Source organism: Loxodonta africana, chromosome 25 (assembly GCF_030014295.1).
Source record: "Loxodonta africana isolate mLoxAfr1 chromosome 25, mLoxAfr1.hap2, whole genome shotgun sequence".
Lineage (NCBI taxonomy): Eukaryota > Metazoa > Chordata > Mammalia > Proboscidea > Elephantidae > Loxodonta > Loxodonta africana.
In genome coordinates this window covers 23,883,170-23,898,425 of record NC_087366.1, presented here as the reverse complement: position 1 = coordinate 23,898,425, position 15,256 = coordinate 23,883,170, and the positions used below count along the sequence as shown (strand labels likewise).

At 43.4% G+C, this 15,256-nt stretch overlaps 1 protein-coding gene across 4 annotated transcripts in view; it reads left to right on the top strand.

Moving 5' to 3' along the window:
- The first annotated feature begins 2,424 nt into the window (after window positions 1–2,424).
- FAM20B (FAM20B glycosaminoglycan xylosylkinase) overlaps window positions 2,425–15,256 on the top strand; it is a 46,329-nt gene continuing 33,497 nt past the window's right edge. The window contains exon 1 of one of the 4 annotated variants that reach the window (XM_003410871.3): window positions 2,425–2,491. The gene's annotated coding sequence lies outside the window, so the exon portion shown is untranslated. Of the gene's footprint in view, window positions 2,492–3,001; window positions 6,822–13,975; window positions 14,416–15,256 lie in introns of those variants that run through there. The other 3 variants (XM_010590987.3, XM_023549231.2, XM_023549233.2) reach the window with 3 other exon arrangements.

Below are 15,256 nucleotides of genomic sequence, written 5' to 3'. Positions count from 1 at the left end.
CGTGAAGGGTCAGGCACAATCACAAAGAGCCTAGGTAATGTGGCCTGGTGAAGAGAAAACTGAGGGACAGAACAACTTTGCCGTCTGAAAGCCTTTGACACAGAGGCCCATGGCTCTTCTTTTCTGAGGACAGAGAGGAGGAAGGGTGTCTGTCTGGCAGCTGAAAGTCCTAAAGACAGGCACTCATCTGTCCAGGAAGCTGAGGCAGCAAGAAGGCTGGCCTTCTGAGCAGTGACAGTAGGAGAGTCCAGCTCGCCATCCTTGTCAGTTACAGGCAAGAAAGGTAAAGGGTCTTAGGGAACTGTTGATTTACCCTTTTGCTTTCTGATCTCTGGATGTGATGAGCAAGGTTCAAGGGGATTAGCTGTCTGTAGGTAGACTAATGTTCCTGTTTAGAGATATACACTAGACTCTCATTACCGTACAGCTCATTTTCCCAAGGATTGTGTAATCCATGGTCAGAAAAGATTCCTAATCCTTTTCAACTATATCCAGAAAAAGGTTTATCCAATGCCTTCTGCACATGACTGTACACTCCTTGCAGTGATTAATGCTTCCTTCAGAGGGGTTGCCTCCCTAAGTAGACTGTCAGGGGCTGGTAACCAACCCAATTATTTCTCTAGGATCTCTTGATAGTAAACACATACATGAATAATAACTAATATTACACAACAACTTGAAAAGTACTTTTCCCACACATTTCCTAATATAAGCCTGATAACAACTCTTTGAAGTAGAGACTATGATTAACTCATTTTCCTGTTAAGGACATGGATGCTCAGAGAGGTTAAGTGGCATGCTCAGTATCATAAAGTCAGTAAGGAGTTCTTCCCACTATACCTTGCTGCTTAAATGAACGATGTAATCTGAAAAGGTGTCAGCTCGGTCTTTTCCCCATCACACATCTTATCCCATGGAGAAATGTGCATTATAATGTTTTGGAGTCAGACACACTAAGTTTAGGAAATGGTGAATGAATGAATGAATGCATTATATAGTAAGCAGATTGTCTTAGTCATCTACTGTTGCTGTAACAGAAATACCACAAGTGGATGGCTTCAACAAAGAGAAGTTTATTCTCTCGCAGCCCAGTAGGCTAGAAGTCCGAAATCAGGACACTGGCTCCAGGGGAAGGCTCTGTCTGTTGGCTCTGCAGAAAGGTCCTTATCATCAATCTTCCCTTGGTCTGGGGACACCTCAGCACAGGAACTGCAGGTTGAAAGGATGAACTCTGCTCCTGGCACTGGTTTTTTGGTGGTATGAGGTTCCCCCATCTCTCTGCTAACTTCTCTCTTTTATATCTCAAAAGAGATTGACTTAAGACATTACCTAATCTTGTAGGCCTCATCAATATAACTGCCGCTAATCCATCTTATTACATTAAATGAAATTATTATAAAATATAACTGCCGCTAATCCATCTTATTACATTAAATGAAATTATTATAAAATTAAATTAAATAGGATTTACAACATATAGGGAAATCACATCAGAAGATAAAATGGTAGACAACCATACAAGGGAGTCATGACCTATCCAAGTTGACAGATATTTTGGGGGGACACAATATAATCCATGACACAGACACTCTGTATGAACTCAGTGTAAAGAACTTAGGGGAAGCGAGAATCTTTCATTCAAACTATTTACTGGGAGCCTACTGGGTGTTGGGCATTAGAGACTCACCCAGGCATAACGACCCTGCCCTCGTGGGGCTTACACGTAGTCCAGTGCAAGAGACAGCCGTTAAACAGCTAATCATATAGTAAATTAATCACAATTTTGTTAAACGCTATTAAAAGCTTGTAGCAAGGAACTGTGCTCTGGTTTGAGGGAAAAGAAATTTGTGTAGGAAGGCTGGCTGGCCTCTTTGGATAGGCAGAACTTCCAGGCAGAAGTCCCGTAAATCAAAAGGGCAAAAGAAGGGAAATTGCTTGTCACAAATAGAAGTTGGCCGGGGTACTCCAACTCTCCAGGCCCGTTGCCTGGCTGCCTATCTGCCCAAGACGAGCGAGAAGGAAAAAGCAAGGCAAGAGAGAGGCCAGTTTATGTAAGCGGGGCAGGGCGGCGGGGAAATGAAGTAGAAACGGAGGTGAGCTGGCGCTGATAAAGGGTGAAGAGGTCCCAGCCCGGGACGGAATGGGTTAAAGAGGGGCAGTCCCGAGCGCGGTCAGTAGGACCCGCCCACCGGAGTACGGGGGCGGGGCCGCGCCGAGTGAGCCCTTGGATTGGTCGCGAGGAAGGCGTTACGCTAGGACGGTACCAACAGCCCGGGGCTGCGAGGAGAGGGGGTGGGTGTGGGACGGCCGGCTCTGCGCAGGGAGAGGTGGCCGGGGAATGGCCCGGCCGGGGATGGGCGGGAGCCGCAGTGGCGGCGGCGGCTGGAGGCGGTGAGCGCGGCGTGGGGCTGCCCCTCCCCGGAGGCGGCGGGGGCGGCCGGGCCGCGCCGCACCGCGCCGGCGGCCATGGAGCGAGCCTAGGGCCCGGCAGGTGAGCGGCGTGGGGGCGGGGGCGGGGACGGGCGCGGGGGCGGGCGTGCGACCCCTGCCCCGGCCCGACGGGCGGGAAAGTGTGGGCAGGCACGCGGGCGGGGCGCGGTGCGTGGCGCGCGCCGGGCAACGGCCGCCTGGGGGCGGGGAGCCTCCCTGAGGGGCCGGGCGCTCGCGCCCGAGGGGTCCGGGAGCAGCCGCGGGCGGGTCCCTGCCGTGGAGACAGGCCGGGTGCCGCACTCCTGCGGGCGTTCGCGGGTCACGGCTGAGGGGACGCGGCCTCGGCTGCTCCTCCCCGCCCCGACGGAGGCGCGGGCCTTACCTGGGGGCGCCTCGGGCCGCCCGGGGTCCTTCTAGTGACCAGCCCTTGCGCCCGGGCGCGGTCCATGGAGGCGCCTGGCCCAGGTGCCGCCCTCGCGTCCCTCCGAGCGCCCGTTGCTGCGGCCTGGGGAGGGGCGCGCGCCCGCTGGGTCCCTGCCGGGCCCGCCTCGTGGCCGAGAAGCGCAAGCGACCTGCAGGCGGGGGCGGCAGTGCCCTGGGTTCGGGGCTTGTGTCCCGCGCTCGCAGTCGGGCACAACTTAAGGAAATGATAGGGTACTCCACAGTGGGTTGCGCTTGAGATTTCGTTTCCGGGTGTGATGGCCCCACGATTAAGAGCGACCCAAAGCGTTGCTATTAACGATGAATGTGAGCAGTTGTCAAGCTTCATCCCTGATTGTGGAGTCTGATAAGAGATTCTGTTTAATCACACTTCTGTTACGTGCAAGTCTCCGGGTGGGCAGAGAAGGATGTTGGAGGGAGAGTGGAGGGGACAGAGCATGGTTAGTCGTTATGGAATCAATAGTTTTTTTTTAAAGACCATGTCACCATTTGGATGGGTGAGGAGTTTGTAATTTGGAGAATGAGAGATGCTTGATACTGCTACTTACAGAGACAGGAGCCAGGTATCAGTATCATCCCCACCCAGCCAGTTTCCTTCTGAGGTTTGATTTCTCATCTTGAAAAGAGGTTGGACTCTGGGTCTTTTAGCTTTTAAATTCTGGGACTTATAAATCTGTAATCTGATAAAGTTAACATTGTTGTTTACTATGTCTATCCTCCTTGTGTTATAAATTCATGTATAAATTTAACTTTTTTTTTTTTAATTGGGTTAGAGACCTCAGTATGCTTGTGTTTTACAAACATTCCATGAGTGTATGCAGGACCTTTGAGCTAAGCAACTTAGAGCATTTCCATATATATTATTTGTCACCAGGACATGTCTTTGAGAAATTGAGGTACAAATGTTAAAGATGCTAAATTGTTTGCCTAGGCTCAAAAACAATCTAAGTTAGATTTTAAAAGTAATGTTTTCCAGTAATAACTTTTCTGAACTTTGTGAAGATATTGTACTTTGGACCCTAGAACCATGTAATAGAGTCAACAGGAGGCCCTTCCACATTTGAAGGTGCTTGTTAAAGGAGAATAAAAAGGTAAAAAAGAAAAACAAGGGGAATGAAAAGGCACAAGCAAGTAATTCAGACTCAGCCTCACTACTAAATAAAGTGCAACAATAGAAATGGATGGAGGTAAAAGATGGAGAAATCTTGGAGTTCACCACTTTCCATCTCTCTGGCTGGTAAAAATGTGAGATTGATTTGTTCCGTTTGTTTCTTTAGAACTAGTAGGCAAATCACTACATTTTGGTTAAAGAATGAAAACATATGCCCTACTTTATCTTCCTGGGTACTTTGGACTAGGAAGCAAACAAAAAAAAAATCACTATTTCTATCTTTATTTTTCACAATCCTTTATATCATAGAACTGTTTTATGTTGAGTTGATAATTTTTAGAAATTCTGTTGATTTCCATTTGTAGATTTCAACTCTTTGACACTGTCTTGAAGCTTCTGCTTTTTATCTTTTCTGAATTTCTAAATGAAATTTTCTTTGTTTCCTTTACTTTTAGCTTCCTGTACTTTGTGTGACTGTCATTTCAGTGGTATAAACCCAAGATCCTTCCATTCTTGAATTGATAACTTTTTAATATAGCTAACCACAGTGGTCTCTTGGTGATCGCTACCATTTCATAATAGAAAAAGTAGGTTCTCTTTGTATTCTTTGGTCGCAGTTGCAAACAAAAAGGAGAATCTTCTGATGATGGACGTAAGGTCACTCTGTGGGACTAAGTGCCAGATGGTTTGTGAATTGGGATGGGGACCACAGTTAGCATGAGACAGTACAGTTTGTTTTAATAGTTACGACAATCAGCATACTTTTCTTTCTGCACCTAACAGTGCCTACTGCATAGTAGGCATGCAGGAAATATTCATTAGTTGAACGAATGAATGGGAAACAGTAGGGTGTAGGGGAAATATTCTAGTGATTGTATTAAATTGTTTAGTTCCTCTTTTTGTCAAAACAAAAACCAAGAAAATTTATTTCTGATTCCTGTTGAAAATATTCTGTTGAGATGGGTTTCTGAAAAGACCTTTACTTGCTGGAGCTGCCTGAGATTCTATGATTATATGGTTCTCCAGCTACATGCAGGCCTGGGAGCAGCCTGTAGTGCTCAGGTAAGATGTGGCTTCACAGACTTGCACCTCCTCTGGCTAGGCCACCTAAGCCATTGGCTTGGTAGTCAATACTTTAGCATTAATAGAAGAATCTAGAGCTCTTGGTATTGGCCCTGCCAGTGGCATTGATCTTGACTGCCCATATTCTTGTACCTCATGTGGAGAGACAAAATAGGAGAGGGTGCTTCTTGAGGAACCCTGGTGGCACAGCAGTCTGCTTCCATAAAGATTTATAGCCTTGGAAACCCCATGGGGCAGTTCTACTCTGTCCTGTAGAAAAAACCGCTGAAACATAAATGCACCTGTACAGAATGTAAGTTCACTATCTAAACCAAGGATGAGAAACAAAAAAGTTCTTTGGCAGCCCAAATACTGGTTACAAAGTTCATACACTAATACTTGATGGAATTGACTCAAGGGCAACAGGTTTTGGGTGAGGTGCTTCTCCAGCAGCTCCTCCTTCCGCATGTGTATATTTCTCACTCTCCTCCTTCCTTGAGTTGCCTCTGTAACCCTCAAGGCCACTGCATGATTTCTTTAGTGGCATGGACCTGGTGTGCAGGGCAGAAGGTCTTACTCTACTACTGAAGCCAGCTTCTGACCAGCCTACAGTGTCAACGTGACTGCTAGAATCGCCTAGAAGAGAATGTAATGCACAGATCTCACTTCTGATTTTTGTCTTTCTTATCAAAAACAAAAGTACGCCTAGCTCTGGACTTGAAGAATCTTGAGGTGAGTGTGTCATTCCATTCTGAGAAATGGAGGCTTATGCAGAAAGGAAACGTTGAGCTTTGGTGTATGTTTGGGGTCCACATTTTCTGGCCAGGTAACAACCCTTGGGAGGGGTTTTTACTTGGGGTACATTAGAAAATGTCAAGGATTTATGAGTCGGAATCGACTCAACGGCAGTGGGTTTTGGTGGTGGGAAAGCGGGCAGAACAAAGTAGAAGATGCCTATCATTCTGTGCTCTCAAATGTTGACTTTCTGCTTTAGCAACACACTGCATTTACCTAGTATTGTTAGGAAATAGGGTATTTTGTGCCATAGTTCTTATTTTAGCTACACTTTTTGTAGAAAAACTTTTTATAATGTATTACATAGTTTGTTTCCTTTTTAAACAATATACTGTAACCTTATTTTGTTGATTCAAGGTAATGACTGCCAGTGTCAATTACTGACATGATCAAGTGATGCTTTGAGGTGATTGAAATATGTAGATTGTTTGTTCATCCTGCTTTTTGAATTCTTATATATACTTTTTATAGTCAGTCTGTCTCTTTTTCCAGGATGGGAAAGCTGTACTTTTGCTGCTGTTGGTGTCCCTGCCGCCCTCTCTTAAATATACAGCTTCTGATCTTCTGTGGAGTAGGAACCAAGATAACTGCCTCCTGAAATTGAATGTCAAACGGCTAAATAGGCACTGGAGTCTATTGGCTTTTGTCTGAGTATTAGTGTATGAACTTGGTAACCACTGTTTTGGCTGCCCAAAGACCTTTTTTGTTTATTTCTTGTTTCTCATCCTTGGTTTAGGTAGTGAACTTAAGTTCTGTATAGGTACATTTATGTTTCGGTAGTTCTTTCTGTAGAAAAAAGAAAATAATATGGAAGTACTAGCGTTGGTTCTCATTTCAGAAAGCATTGCCAAAAATACGTGAAGATCTGGTTCCAGCCCTGTCTTGCTTCATTCCTGGGTAGTGTCCTGGGCCATCTCCATTCTTCCTCTTGGCATTTCTAGATTGGTGTCTGCTCCCACTTCGAACCACCACAAGGAACCAGGTTAGCAGTAGCAGTGGCCTTGAAAGGTGAAAGAAAGGTATACAGAAGGCAGCTGTTTTAAATTGAGCGTATAAAGTTGATATGCATATTATATATTTCAGCATTTTGACTGTACTGTATATATGAATTTGTTACAGGGCTTATTTTCCCCATGTCAGTAACGGGCCATCTTTAAATCAAAGAATTGATGGTTCAGAATAAATTCTTATAAAGGCGTTTTTCTTTTGCTCTACACTTCTTTTATTCAACAAGCATTTATTGAGTACCTCTCATATGCCTTGCATTGTGCTAGGTTACTTGGAAAACAAAGAGGGTAACATGTTCCCTATACCCAGTATAGTAGAGACAGGCATGCCAAGAATGGATGAATGAACGAAAATATTCATATTTACAAAGTGGTCATACTTGAAGCTGCCCAGCCAGAATTGCAGCACAGACCTGCTTGGGGTTCTACTATTTCTGAAAGTGATCTTGTGTGGCCTGTGTGGCTTAATACAATCTAGAACATAAGGTTTAAAATGTGAGGTGTTATTGTGTAAAGCTTATATACCTTTTCAAGAGCTGTAGTGAGATGAACAGTAACAATGGAAAGCATAAGAAAATCTGCTTTAAATTATTTTATTTAAAATTCCATGTTTCCACACTATACAGGAATTGTATTCTATAAGATAGCCTTAAGTGGTGGTTATGTACCGACAGCTTGGGCAGTGAAACATCTAGAACCTAGGAAGCTTCGTTATACCTGGCCCATTTAAAGCAGAATGCAAATTCCTAGACGTTTCTAGAGTTTCTAGATCAGTGTGCACTGCCTATATTAGTTTTTTAGAATAAATCTCACCAGCAGTATGAGCTAAGTGTCCCATCCCCATGCCCAAGGAAGAGTGCTAGAGAGTTGCTCTAAATCAAGGGTTAAATGGGGTGAGGTATAGGAATTAAATTTTTTTCAAAGAGGGAACAAACACTCTTTAATATCTGTTCCATTTGTACTCTCACACCCAGGAAGAAAGGCTACCTTAATGCCTCATTAATGCCCGGTAATCATTTTGGTTGGCATCCTTCACAGGGGACTATTAGAGGATTTCACATACGAGATTCTGAGTTTATAGATACAACTGTTTAAGTGGAAATGAAAACAGTGAGGAAAATCCAATGCTGGGACCAAATTGGACTATAAGAATCAGATTTTTTATACCAGTAACTCTAAGTTGCTCTTAAGAGCTTTACTTTTTAGGACATATGAAGCTGTCATCTTTAAAGCACAGAGCTAATTTTCCAAGCTGAAGAATATTGTGAAGGGCATTCTCTTTCAACCTTTTTCTAACATAGAACAAGTTCATGCTTCCCATCTGTTTCAGTTACATTGAATGTAGTAGAACTGAACGTCATAGAGAAAAGAAACAGGCTGGTGAGATTAATAACACAGCCTCCCAGTCTTCTACTTCACGTGGTGCCCACTCTGAAAATGTCTTTTTGCCTGGTCTTATCTGCTCCTCAAACTCGGGAAAGGGTTTGGTTTATGGATTCAAGACAACTAATTACCCTTAAACTCTTAGCAATGCAATGTGTGTATTCAGTTCCTGATTATGTAACTGAGAAGACAAAGTATGGGATGTTGACTCCAGTCAGGGTAGTTTTCTTTGTCATTCGTTCTCCTCGCAGGAGATCATCTTTGGATTTATGGTAAGATAATGATTAACACTTACTGAACGATTACTATGGGTCATCCAGGTACTAATCTTAGCACAGCACCTGTAGCAATGTCATTCATTCTTAACAGCAACCCTGTGAATCAGGTAATATGCTCTGGTTTCCATTTTTCGCATGCTGCAACTGAGGCCCAGAGGTTAGTTAAATCACTTTCTCAGGCCCCACGGTAGGTGGTAAGGCAGGCATTCAGCCTTTTCCATTCTGAATCCGATGCACGTGCCCTTAACCACTCTGCTATAGAAGAGCTTACTTATACCGAGAATAAGAAGGTGAATGAAGAAGCTGTTTCTTGAGTGGAGAATTAGCCAGGAAGGAAAAAACATACATAGGAATGCTGATTAATGATGACACTTGGCATTGGTTTTTATTTTTAGTGAAGACTTCTTATTTGAAGATGAAAAGGAAGAAGGATGTGCTGTTGTGGCAGGCAGCGGGTGGCCGTGCAGGAGTGGGCTGGTTTTCTCTGGGTACTGTACTTGCGATTTATTCAGGTAATAAACACTTGATGCTGTTCAGTATTGGAGGTTTTGACTTCCTGGATAGAAGCACACAATGCGAAGTGGAAAGATACCTGAATGCTCTTAATTTTACTTCTAATCATTGCCACTAACCATCAGGAAAGACTGCATTATTTCAAGGGGGAAGGAGATGGAAACTCTTAACAGCTAATAATGTAGCACATTGCTCTAATGGCACTACCAGTTAAAAAACAAAGGAGCAATATGTCAGACTCAGCCCAGGGTGAAAACGGGCACATGTGTTTTGTACTGATGGATTGTGATCTTTGCTGCCGTTTAGGTTACGGCTGAACTATAAAGATTAGGCTTTATAAACTGAACATGTGAGTCGTGTGTGTGTGTGTGAGGTTAGCCTTGACTGCTCTGTACAGGACTGAGTAGGGCTCTAAAGTATGTAAATAGATTTTAGCAAATATTCCAGTTGAGAGTCTATTTCTTCCTCTGTTACCTTTGAAAGACCTTAATTATGTATCTCCGTAAACATCTATAGTGGAGGCAGAAAAGAAGTAGAAATGGCGTATAACTTTAATAATGATTTTCTTGCTTTGTAGAAGGCACTAAGAATCATTTACAAATATTACCTGACAATTTATTATCAGTCTAGTCTGTTTTTATTTTCAGTGGCTAATTTAATGTTTTCCCCCTCCCTGGGAGAGTTGCTTTTAATCACACAATTTATTTCCCTATGTCCTCTTCCCTGGTATTTTTAATATCCCCCAAATAGTTGATAGGGCTAAAATAGATGTGAGAATATTGGATTTTTTTCCAGGCTGCCACACTGGACAGTAGCCAAAGGCGAGGGATCTTAAAAAGGATGAATACTGAATAAGGAGTTGTAATACTTATCTATTGCTGATTTACAAACCTTCCCAAAATTCAGCAGCTTAACCAAAAAAAACCAAACCCAGTGCCATCGAGTCGATTCTGACTCATAGCGACCCTATATATTAGCAGCTTAAGACAGTAATTTATTATTTCTCATAAATATGTAGCTCAGCAGGGCTCAGCTAGTTGGCTTTTCTGCCCACATGGTACAGGCTGGGGTCACATGTGTGAGTATGTTCAGCTGGGACCTCATCTGGGGCAGGAATGTCCTCTATTGTGTCTGGCACCTCAGCCAGGGTGACCAGAATAGCTGGGACTGGCTGGGCCCCTGTCTCCATATAGGCCTCTCATCATTCAGTAGGCTAGCCTGAGCGTCCTTATGTGATGGCTAGATCCCGAAAGAGCAAAAGTAGAAGCTGCCAGCTGCTTTAATGCTTAGGCCCAGAACTGGCACACAGTCACTTCCGCAGCATTCTGTTGGTCAAGGCAAATTACAAAGCCAGCCCAGATTTAGGGGGAGGAAAAATAGACTCTACCTCTTGATGGAAGGCAGTGTCCATCTTTACAGATAATCAACCGGAAAACTCTTACCTAAATTCGCTTCTTACTGCTTGTACCCACTGAATCTTCAGAGGCTTGCTGAAACCAATGGTTACCAAGGAAGAAGTTTGTAGATTGGTCCTTGTAGTTCCTATTCAGGATCAAGGGCAGGGAGATTGTGTGAGTAAATATGATTATATAAAAAAAAAAAACAAACAGTAAAACCTGTGAAAGCCAGAACCTGGGTCAGGCAGAGACCTGTCAGAGAAGGAAAACTAAAATATTTTTCACTAAAATGAGCTACAGAAAAGTGGTAAGACTGCACCCTGTCAAAGTTGGGAAACTTGTAAGACCCAGAAAAACAAGGCAGTGCCGTGGAGTTCCAGCTCTCATAGGTTTCACAGTAATTGTTTAATAAATTCCATGCCCTTGCCACAAATCTTTGTTGATAGCCCTCTGTAGGAAATGTTCATACTGAACATTTTCCTTGTCATGCTTAACACTCACAAGGCATGTTATAGTTCATTCATGTGGCAAGAACTTGGTTAGACCATTGAATTGGAAACATGCAAAAAGGTTATTACTAAAACTTACACTTTTAGTTTCTGTGAGCAAAGGTTGAGATTTTTTATTTAGCCATCATATACAGAAGCCTACTGAATGATGAGAGAGACCCTTATGGAGAGGGACCCAGCCAGTCCTTGCTATTCTGGCCATGCCAGCTGAGGTGCCAGACACAAAAGTAAAGCCATAGAGGACATTGTGTGACCTAAGAAGTTAAGTGTGAAGTTACCTCTTAATCAGAGGGAGATTCAAGGGGACACTGCTATTATGGGGCTTGGAACCTCACTGGTGGCTTGTGGGAACCTCTAGGAAGGTAGTAAGTGTGAGGTCAGGTGTTCTTATGTTCCTCAGCAACTGTGTACATTGAACCTCATCCATCATGCCATGACTTACAGGCCTCCGCACTGACATATTTTCCTTTATATGTTCCTCCAAACGTCAGCCGGATTCTTAGTTATCAGACTTAGTTCTCACATTTTTCTGTGGAATCTCTATCTCCTCTCCCAAAGCAATTTTATAGTCATAAGTTTGTCCTTATAAAACCTTTATCAAACATGTGTAGTGTTTGTATGTGTGTGTGTATAGAATGAAAGTAATTGAGCCTTTAAAGCAAGCCCCATTTAGCTTACAGAGCTGAGAATAAAACCAAGATTAAGTAGGAAAATTTTCTAAAGGTCTACCTTCTACAGTTCCAATCTGGGCGTTCATGCTGCATTTTGGTGTGAAAACTATTTTTAAATGTACCATTTGCGCTGCCTTTTTTTTTTATATTAAACATAATTTGAGTTATTACCTTGCGTGTGCCTATTTGTTCTTTGAGGTAGGCTCAGTCCCACAAAATAGAAACATTAAGATAAATGACCGTAATATAACTGGACAGTGTTAGACTCTTTGAGGCATTTATGGGAGGAGGTAAGGGCATGAAAAAAGGCAGGCAGATTCCTTTGGGATTACAAGTGAACTTTTCTGAATAGTTTGGAATGTACCCAGTGATTTTGCTTTAATTTCCTTAGATCTGAAATGGCGGATCCTTTTAGAAGCTCAGTTTGCAGAGGGTATGGTATGCTGCTCGTCTCAAATAAGAGAGAAAGCTAATATAGAATGGAAACCCTGGCTTGGGCACTCCTCCCTCTCTCAAGCGCAGAGGGTGAAAGGATCATTCTAAAGATAAGAAGTATACCATCATTAGAACATGGAATTATTCCACATCATACATTCTTCTGGAACAGGAGTCCCACAAGCTCATAGACTTTTTGTAGATACTCCACTATGATCTCTACATTGTAAATCCTTCAAACAGCTTTGAGTTTGCCCTGTGGGATAAAGGAGCAGCAGCTTCCTAGCTAAAAGAAAACCACTTTATGAACTGTCATTACTTCCTCAGAAAAAGAGACCCTGTACTCTGAAACCTGCTAGTAGTGAGGATACTAGCAAAGAAGTAGCTTGCCCTCCCCACCCCGCCAAAAAAGGAGAATAGCTGACAACTGTCTGCCAGCATTAAGGTGCCAGTTGATACTCATTTAATACTGAATGCCAAAGGAGATTTAACATCGGAATCCTAAGATATTTGCAAAGCTTTATTTGTAGTAATTTGTTCAGTTTAGGTCAGTAAGGCATCCTTACTGTGCTACGGGGAAGGCAAAGATGGTTAAGAGAACTAAGGAGCCAAGATTCTGTTATGGGAATTAAGAATTACGTGCAAGAAGCTGTTACACAAGGCAGAATGTAGTTAAGGACTGTTGAAAGGAGTGAGAAGTTACTGTAGAGTGTGGGGAGAAACCAGAAACACAGCCTTGGAAATGGGCCTTTAAAGATAGGTTTTAAACAGGAGGACATGGGAAGAAACGGTAAGAGAAAGAGGGGATTCCAGGTGTGAGGAATGGCAAGGGCAAGGGGCAACTGCATGTCAAGGGCCGGGGGCGGGGGGGGCGGGGGCCAAAAACAAAAAACCAAACAGGGCAGAGCCTGTTTAATTGGTCCATTTTGGCTGAAGGTGAGAAGACAATGAGAGTGGTGCCTAGCAAAGAAATTGAAGCCATTTAGGGAAGCCTTGAATAGCTTGTTAAGGAATGTGTAAGTATGAAAGGTGGTTAGTGATTAGTAAAGTGGTTTTGGCTGCATTATCTACGCTGGATTGGAGAACCTGGAGGCCCAGAAGTCAGTTCATTCAGTGGTTCCGCTAGGAGGTGATGAGCACTGGATTGGGTCAGTGGCCGTGGAAACGAAGGGACTTGTAGAGAACATTGACCAAATCATGATCTTCCTCGTTCTACCAGGATATGGTGACTAATCACAAACATGCAAACTTTTTCGGCCTCTTTTTTTTTAACCTGTCCTCATGGCTAAGCTGCAGAGGTAAATAATGAAACAACGTAACAGTTAAACTCTTTAATATTTTTTTAGCTTAATATAAATTTCTATCCAAATTGAGTGGATGAATGGTTTTAACGCTGGATCAGTGAATGTGTTCTGAGGCATTTTCAAAAGGTAATGAAATTTCAAAACTTAAGCACACGAATTCAAATGATTTGTTTTAGCTGAATGTTGGAGGTGCTAGAACTTCTGACTGCGTACCAAACCCAACCCAACCCAGTGCCGTCGATTCCGACTCATAGCAACCCTGTAGGACAGAGTGGAACTGCCCCATAGAGTTTCCAAGGAGCACCTGGCGGATTCGAACTGCTGACCCTTTCGTTAGCAGCCGTAGCACTTAACCACTATGCCTTAACCTTTATGCTAAATGTCTGGGCAAACCCAAACCCACTGCCGTCGAGTCGTGTGCGTGAGGGAGGACTTTCTCTTTATTCTAACTGAAATTAGCAACACCAATAAAGGTTTCTGGGTTAATCATACTCTAGCCCGAAGGATGTTTTAGAAAAACTGAAAGTTTGCTCACCTGAGGCCCTTGTGCCAGAATCGTACTGCATTTGTCAGTAGTTGTATCTGGAGGTGCTGAGGAAGCGATTGCTGACCTAGCTAGATTTCCACGTTGCCTTTTATCACTGCAGCCTGACGTGTGCTGTTGAGCAAATGGTTGAAGATGATGTGTGGTTTAGGTGGTGTTGGAACCAGCAAAAATCTCTGAAATCTGCCGTCTCCGCACTGCTGTTATCAGTGATCACAGGAACTGTGTTACTGAGTTTCACACCAAACTGGATACCGTCACAATTAGATTTTGGATGCGCTCGAATTGCCTTTGTTTTGGTAATAATAATGTTATATACTTCCTGAGAGATGGTGCCAAAATAAAACAGGTGGCTGGGGCTAATTAAGGTTTGAATTTACCTCTCGCTTTTAGCGTCCTTCATGAGGATCTACAGGAACAGAGTGGCTAATCACTGGTAATAAACTGCACGTTCCCCAGCTCCCTGCAAAGTGTTGCCCTTAGAACACACCGTTGCTCCAGGAGGCTGTTTGAATGCATTTCCGGGTGTTATTAGGTGAGCAGTCTCCAAAGTTTGGGTGGGAGTGTCTCAGCCCGAATTATTTGCCCAATCCTTAGAAGTAAGGGTGGCGAGATTTCGTCTTATCTACTTTGAACATATTATCAGGAGGGACCAATCCCTGGAGGAGGACATCATGCTTGGTAAAGTAGGGGTCGGCAAAAAAGAGGAAGGCCCCAATGAGATGGATTGAGGATGGCGCAGGATCAGGCAGTGTTTTTGTTCTGTTGTACATAGGGTCACTATGAGTTGGAACTGACTCGACCACACCTAACAACAGTATTGGTTTTGTTTCTTCTATTAATGGCTTGAGTTGTCAGATGAATTGGAGAGTGAAACAGCACCCTGTTGTCTTCCTGTCATCTCTGGCTTTCCCCAGTTCTGTGCTTCTTCTGGAGGCACGTAGGAGAGCAAGCTTGTGCATGTTTTAAATGGCCCTGTGGCATGGAAAGCAACCTGTCTGTCCGCATGCAAATGAGCCTGAGTTGTGTGTTGACACCCTTGCAAAAATCTTGTATTTGGAATCTTTTAGCTTGAGAATTGCCCAGAGAATGGTGAGCCCCACACTGGGAGGAGCATTTCTTTGTGTCTGCGGCACCAATATCCTTGTTATTTGCCAGTCCAGTCAGACTTAGTAGTGTTGCTGGAAGTCCAGGTTTCATTAGTTTTCTGGTCATGTCCTACTAAGAGCCAGATGATGATGGGATATGTTTTTCCTTTACAAAATTTATCTGGATTTGATTATCCATATTTTACAGGGATTTTAATTTTGAAAAATAATGAGTGGGGACTGATTAAGTAGAGACACGTGTGTGGGTGTTGCACTTCAATGCGGGAA